Below are 7,331 nucleotides of genomic sequence, written 5' to 3' on the forward strand. Positions count from 1 at the left end.
TATATATATATATATATACACATATTATTATTGTTGTTGTTGTTATTTTACATGTACCTGGGAAATGAGATATACAGGCACTGGGGCATAGAAATCCACCATACCCTACTGGAAAGTCAAAGGAGGGAAGTTGGGAGATATGGAAGAGAGCAGATGGGGTAGAAGATATTCAGTGGGATTGTTTTTTTGGGGTGGTGGTTAGGGAAAATGGGGAGAAAATTTGTAACTCAAAATCTTGTGGAAATGAATGATTTAAACTTAAAAAATAAAAAAGAGAGGAAAAATGTTGAATTATTTACATCCCTACATGGAAAAATGATAATTATAATTTATGAAACTTTTCTCAGTATGGGGTTATTTGAAGGGAATATAAATGTATATATATATATATATATATATATATATATATATGTCTATATAGGAGGGTACACATGCATATGAATACATATGTGAGTGTGTGTATATATGTGTACAGGTATACATAGAGAACTGAGGATTAATTGAATAGGAAGGGATGACATTTAAAATGAATTTAAGAGGTGAGAGAGGAATTGAATGAGATGAGGTAGGGAGAGAAAGAATAGGGTAAATTATGTCATATAAAAGAGGCAAGAGAAAACTCTTACAATGGAAGCAAAGAATAGGAAGGGAAAAATCAATTTGTCAACTTTAATCTAATTGAATTTGGTTTAAGGAGGGGATAACATATACACTCAATTGGGTATTTTACCCTACAGGAAAGTAAGAGGGAAGGAGATAAGAGGGGGGATGATAGAAGGGAGGGTAGATTGGGGGGAGGGTTGTTAGAAGCACAAATTTTTGAAAAGTGACAGAGTCAAAGTAGAAAATAGAATAAGTGGGGGTCAGGATAGGTTGGAGGGAGACATACTCAGTCTTTCACAATATATCTACTTTGGAAATGTTTTGCGTAACTACATATGTACAACCTATACTGAACTGCTTATCTTCCCCATAAGAGTGGTTGATGAGGGAAGAAGGGAACAAATCTGAAATTCAAAGTTTTAAAATCAAATGTTTAAAAATTATTATTATTATTTTATATGCAACTGGGAAATACGATATACGGGAACTGGGGTATGGAGATCCATCTTGCCCCACTAAAATGTTGGAGAAGGATTGGGGGAGGATATAAGATGGAACAGATTGAGGTAGGGGGTATTGATTGGAATCCCCATTGTGTGGTGGTGTGTAGAGGACTGACAGGTAGAAAATTGGTAACTCAATATATCGTGCAAATTAATGTTGTAAACTAAAAATAAACATAAAATTTATTGAAAAAATAATAATAATTTTTAAACTATCTCTCGTAGATCTATTTTTTCAGGTCAGTGGCTTTTCCAATGAGATATTTCACATTGCTTTCTATGTTTTATTTTTTTGGATCTGTTTTATAGTGTCTTGTTTTCTCACAAAGGCATTAGCTTCCATTTGCTCCAATCTAATTTTGAAGGAATTATTCTCTTCAGTGAGTTTTTGAAATTTCTTTTCTATAGGGCCCGTGTAGCTTTTTAAGACATTCTTTTCCTCAGTGGCTTTTTGGGCCTCTTTTGTCATTTGAGTTATTCTATTTTTAAGGTGTTATTTTCTTTAATTGGACTGTTGATTCGCTTTACATGATTTTCTTGCATCATTCTCATTTCTCTTCCCAATTTTTCCTCCACTTCTCTTACTTGATTTTCAAAATCCTTCTTGAACTTCTCCATATCCTGTGATCAATTCATATTTTCCCCCCATGGGAGAAGAGATATATTTACAGTCAGTGACAATGACCTTATAATGGGTTTGGTCTGAAAGAAATTTGCACATTAGTATAACAGGTTCTTTTTTTTCCCCCAAGGGGGGCAGGCAAAGCTATTGGACTTAAGTGACTTGCCCAAAGACACACAGCTAGTTAAGTGTCAAGTGCCTGAGGCTGGATTTGGACTCAGGTCTTCCTGACTCCAGGGCCAGTGCTGTATTCACTGTGCCACCTAAAATAACAATTCTTTGAAAAAAAGTTATATTGTTATGGACAACAACCCACCTCAAGAGTTGGTTGTCTGTCCTTTGTTCTGGAAGAGGACCAAAATGATATCACTATGTTAGAGTCAAGTTACAGTGTATCTGTCTGTGACTGATCAGACCAATATGAACTCAGAATGCTCTACCACAGTTCAGGCACAAATGGTCCATGTGAACATTTTGGATCAATTCTCTAAATTTGCATGTCTCGCATTTCTTTTGAGCTACTTCAATTCTGCTTTGCTTGTAGAAGGACAGCACATTCTCTGATGAGGGCCCGTCATGCTGAGCAGTACTGTGTCAGCATCTCTCATGTCACACAATCAATTCCAAAGTTCTTGAGAAAGACCTTGAGAGTGTCCTTGTATTACTTTTTTCTGACCACCATGTGAGTACTTGCCTTGTGTGAGCTCTCCATAAGTCTTTTTGGCAAGTATACATTTGGCATTCCAACAACATGGCCAGTCCACTGGAGCTGCGCTCTCTGAAGCAGAGTTTGAATCCTGACAGTTTAGTTTGAGAAAGGACCTCAGTATTAGATACATTATCCTGCCACATGATCTTCAGAATCTTCCTAAGAAAATTCAATTGGAAGTGATTCAGTTTCCTGGCACGGCACTGGTAGATTATCTGGGTTTCACAGGCATACAACAATGAGGTCAGCACAACTCTGTAGGTCTTCAGTTTGGTAGTCAACTAACATCTCTTCTCTCCCACACTTTCCTTTGGAGCTTCCCAAACACTCAGCTAGCTCTGGCAATGCATGTGTCAGCCTCGTTATCAGTGTATACATCCCTGGAAAGTATGCTGCCAAGATAAGTGAACTGATCCACAGCATTCAAAATTTCTCCACTCGCTGTAACTGATGGTTCCACATATGGCTGGAGTGGGGCTGGCTGGTGCAGTCCCTGTGTTTTCTTGGTGTTCAATTGTTAGGTCAAAATTAGCACAAGCAACAGAGAACTGATCCATATTTTGATGCATCTCGGCTTCAGAGGCTGCACTGAATGCACAATCATCTGCAAACAGAAAATCACACACCATCACTCCCTCTGCTTTGGTCTTGGCTCATGCCTTTTTCAAGTTAAATAATTTCCTGTCATTCTGGTAAACTGACCTTGATGCCATGTTTAATCTCATTGAGGCTGTCTGACAACATTGTTGCTGAAAACATCATGCTAAAAAGCATGGAAGTGGTGCCTGACAGACTCCAGCAATGGGTAGGCAAGACTGTACTCTGCTGCAGTCGCAGGATCCTCTTGGGAATGGGGAAGCCTGGCAGGTTAGCAGCATAGACAGCTGATAGGGCTGGGCAGGGTGGGGAGGAGAGAGGAAGGAAAAGGAGAAAACAGGAGAGGAGAATGGAGGCGGGGAGAAGAGGAGTGCAAGTTGGACACTGCTTAGCCTAGGCTGCAGGCCACTGCTGCTGCTGCTGCTACTACACCAGTGAATGTCTACTACCTAGTCACAGTTACCAGAGAAGAAATCATCAACATCTAGGTTTTCAAAGCCAGGGGCTCTCGATGGCTTCCCAGAGTCTTATCTCTTCAAATCAAAAACTCTTCTTAAAGTAAGCCCCCTCATATTTTTCTTGGAAGCTTTTGATGCAGGAGTTTTGATTTTGTTGTCTTCTTCTGGTTCTGTGTTTTGATCTGCCACACCTTGCACCCCAGGGGCAGGGGCTGGACCATGCTCTTCTCTCACCTAGTTTCAACAGAGTTCCCTGCTGAGCTTTTACTTTCTCTTTGTAGTTTTTGGATTGAGAAACCTGGAAACCACCACAGATACCAGTGATTCACTCTCCTGAAGTCTGCTCCTGTCAGTCTGGGTGACTAGTTGGAGCCACCCTGTGTCTGGGCCTTATGACTCATGCGAACTGTACTCAGCTCCCAGTCTGGTGCAATAGACCCTTCCTGTCAGTCTGTCAGGGTTCCTTTAGTCGGTGATTTGTTTCTTCTGTCAGTTTGTGGGTTCTGCAGCTCTAAAATTTGTTTGTCATTTTTTTATAGGTATTGGAGGTAGTTGAAGTGGGAGCTCAACCAAGTTCCTGCTTTTACTCTACCATCTCGGCCTGTCAATATCTTTTTAAAAATAGTTACTGGCATTGGTAGAATTTTAGAACCACCTGACTATGTGAAGTCATAACTTTGGTTAGAAAAAAGATGCAAATGAATATCATCACTAGAAAGGATGGATAGAAGCTTATGCATGCAAATGAAACAGTTCTGACTTATTAAGCAAACTTATGACTCTAAAACATATGGAACATATTTGAAGACATTGCTGGATTACTATTGTGTCTTAAGGATAATAAGATAAATTCCATTCAAATGAGTACATAATTCATAAAATATTTGGAAACTCATCTCCCAACAAGATTTAATAAATCCATCTATAAGAGCATTGCCAGAAACAAAAGGAAATTTAAATAATTAGAGAAAGCTTTACTGCTTATGTCTGGGACAAAATGATATAATAAAAATGACAGTGCTGTCTAAATATATGTATAGATTTAGTGGTATACCAATAAAATTTGTGAAGAGATGCTATATAAAACTTGATAACATGATAACAAAATTCATGAGGAAGATCATAAGGTCGATAAACTCAAATTAATTAATAAGAAAAAGTAGCAGTAAAGAGGATATAACATAAGAATTAAAACTGTATTATGAAATAGTCAATATTATTTGATTGTGAAAGTGACTTAATAAAGAAAAAACATAGTAGATCAGGGGAATTGATCAGATTGTGTCTATCTTCATATTTTGCCAAAAGAATGTGAAAATAACATATTAGTTTCTGATAAATCTAGGGATAATTTACTGTGAAAATGATTCCCTTTCTGTTGAAACCTTTCAGGAAAATTGAAAAGTAATTTCTCTGAAATTATATTTAAACCAAAATCTTATACCATATGCCATAATAATTTCAAATTGAATGAGTGACCTTAATATAAAAGTGACCTTTAATATAAAAATATGATATAAAATATCATATTCAAATAAATAGAAATTGAGATCAGATACTTTTTATGTTTTCAACTAGGAGTTAAATTCTTAAACAAGGGATAAATAGATTATAAAGGATAAAACACACAATTTGGCTACAGGAATTCTTTAAAAAAAATTCTTTGCATGAAAAAAAATCACATAAGATACAGTTAGATTGCTTAGCAGAAGTGGGGGTGTGTAAGCAAGGGCATTAGAAAAAAATTTGCACACTATTAATAGTGATACAAAGTCATGGCCCAAATTATTCATAGAAAATTTCAAAAATTTGTAGAAATTTCAAAAATAATGAAGCAAGTTGTACCACTCATAAGAGGGCAAAAATGAGAAGTTAATTCTGGAAGGCAAAAGGAAAGAGACACCTACTGATGTCCTGTTGATGAAACTACTAAATTGTTATTTCCATGTCAACTACTGACCTTCTGGTTTCAATATACCAAACTCTGAAATATTCTTCTTTGATCATAATCTCCCATTCTCATAAACTTATTTCAATCTACCAATAAACCATCATTTTTCACTACTTTGCTACAAAATGACTATAATGAATCAATCCTAGATATCAAGAAACTTATGTTCCATCAGGGCATGTAACATACAAATAATAATGTAGACATAAAATAAGTGCCAAATATATTTTATTACTCCCACATATATTCTTTGTTACTCAATTCTTCTCTCTATTCTTAGCCCATTAATCTCCCCCCCCCTTTTCTCTTACTTTCTTCTATATTAATTCTTCACCCAATGGACACTCACTTCACTAACGTCTTGAATTTTTTTTTCCTCCTTTGGCTACCACCATTATGATACTGCTAACACAGTACCCTGGAAAACATGTCATCTGCTTGTATAACTTCCATTACCCAAACAATAATAGTGAGATTGAGCTGACTGGGTCTTTAATATAGTTATCCTATTTGACTTCAAGTATGTTCTCAATGTTCCATGGCCATGCTATTAGTTCTCTATTATTGACTTTCTATGAAATCTCAACAATAAGTCTTCTGAACTTTCTTTTACTGCCTTAAGCCCATAATTTCTCTCATTCTCTTGCCTCTCATTCTCAGCAAGTGGTTTCACTCACTACTTTACCAAGAAGATTGAGTCCATCTTAAATGAAATCTCTGTGCTCAAGAGTCATCGGAGTGCCATGGGGGAAAAATACAGAATTAAGAGTAAAACTTCTGTTTCCAACAGGATTATAGAATCATAGAATAGGAAGGAGATATAAAAGTCATCAAGTTTAATCATCTATTTTGCAGATAAGCTGACATCCATTCAGGTGTAGAGTTTGCTCATAATCATACCACTAGTTAGTGGATGAAGGAGGATTAGAGATCAGCTCTGCCATATACAGTTTGTATATGCAAATCACTTCATTTCTCCAGAACTGTTAATACACCTTTAAAAAAAAGAAATAATAAATTTCACCCCATGCTTCCAATAAATCGTCAGTCTTGTTGTTTCTATGGCAGCCATACTTTCCCTGTGTACCTAGTATTTTCTCTCCAGTCCCACTGAAACAAAAATAATTTGAGCCCTCATGTCAATCAGCCTACCATTATAATATTTCATATCATTATACTATCATAATCTTTTAGTATAACTCCTCTACAATAATCAATTTTTAAAATTTATCTTTCCAATAACATGAAAAACAACTTTTAACATTTGGTTTTTAAATTTTCAGTTCCAAATGCTCTCCCTTCCTCCTTCCTATATCCCTCATTAGGAAGGCAAGAAATTCACCATAGGCTATACACATATAGTCGTGTAAAACATATCTCCATATTTGTCATGTTATAGAACAAATAATGACAAAAAAAGAAAAATAAAGACAATATAAAAGTGTATCACTCTGCATTCAGTATCCATCAGTTTTCTCTGGAGGTGGGCATCCCCTCAATTTCCAGTTCTTTGTCATTCCAAAAAGAGCAGCTATAAATATTTTAGAACATATGAGCTCTTTTCCTTTTTCTCTTATCACCTTCGGAAACTGACCGTAAGTGGTACTTATATCCAAAGTTTTATCACTCTCTGGGAATAATTGCAAATTCCTCTCCAAAGTGGCTATATCAGTCCACAATTATCAAAGTTGTTTTAATTTGCATATCTCTAATCAATAATGATGTAGAACATTTTTCATGTGGCTATATATAGTTTTTACTTCATCAAAAAACCTACCTGTTCATGGAATTTAAACAATTTGAACTTATTAAATTCCAAATGATTTATCTTTCCTGTTTACCATTTTATATTTTTGTTACTCTTGTATTTGAGAGTCCAGTTTTCTAT

The sequence above is a fragment of the Petaurus breviceps genome, unplaced genomic scaffold (assembly GCF_028583685.1).
Source record: "Petaurus breviceps papuanus isolate PSGF00001 unplaced genomic scaffold, PetGlider_PUasm1.0 90743, whole genome shotgun sequence".
NCBI lineage: Eukaryota > Metazoa > Chordata > Mammalia > Diprotodontia > Petauridae > Petaurus > Petaurus breviceps.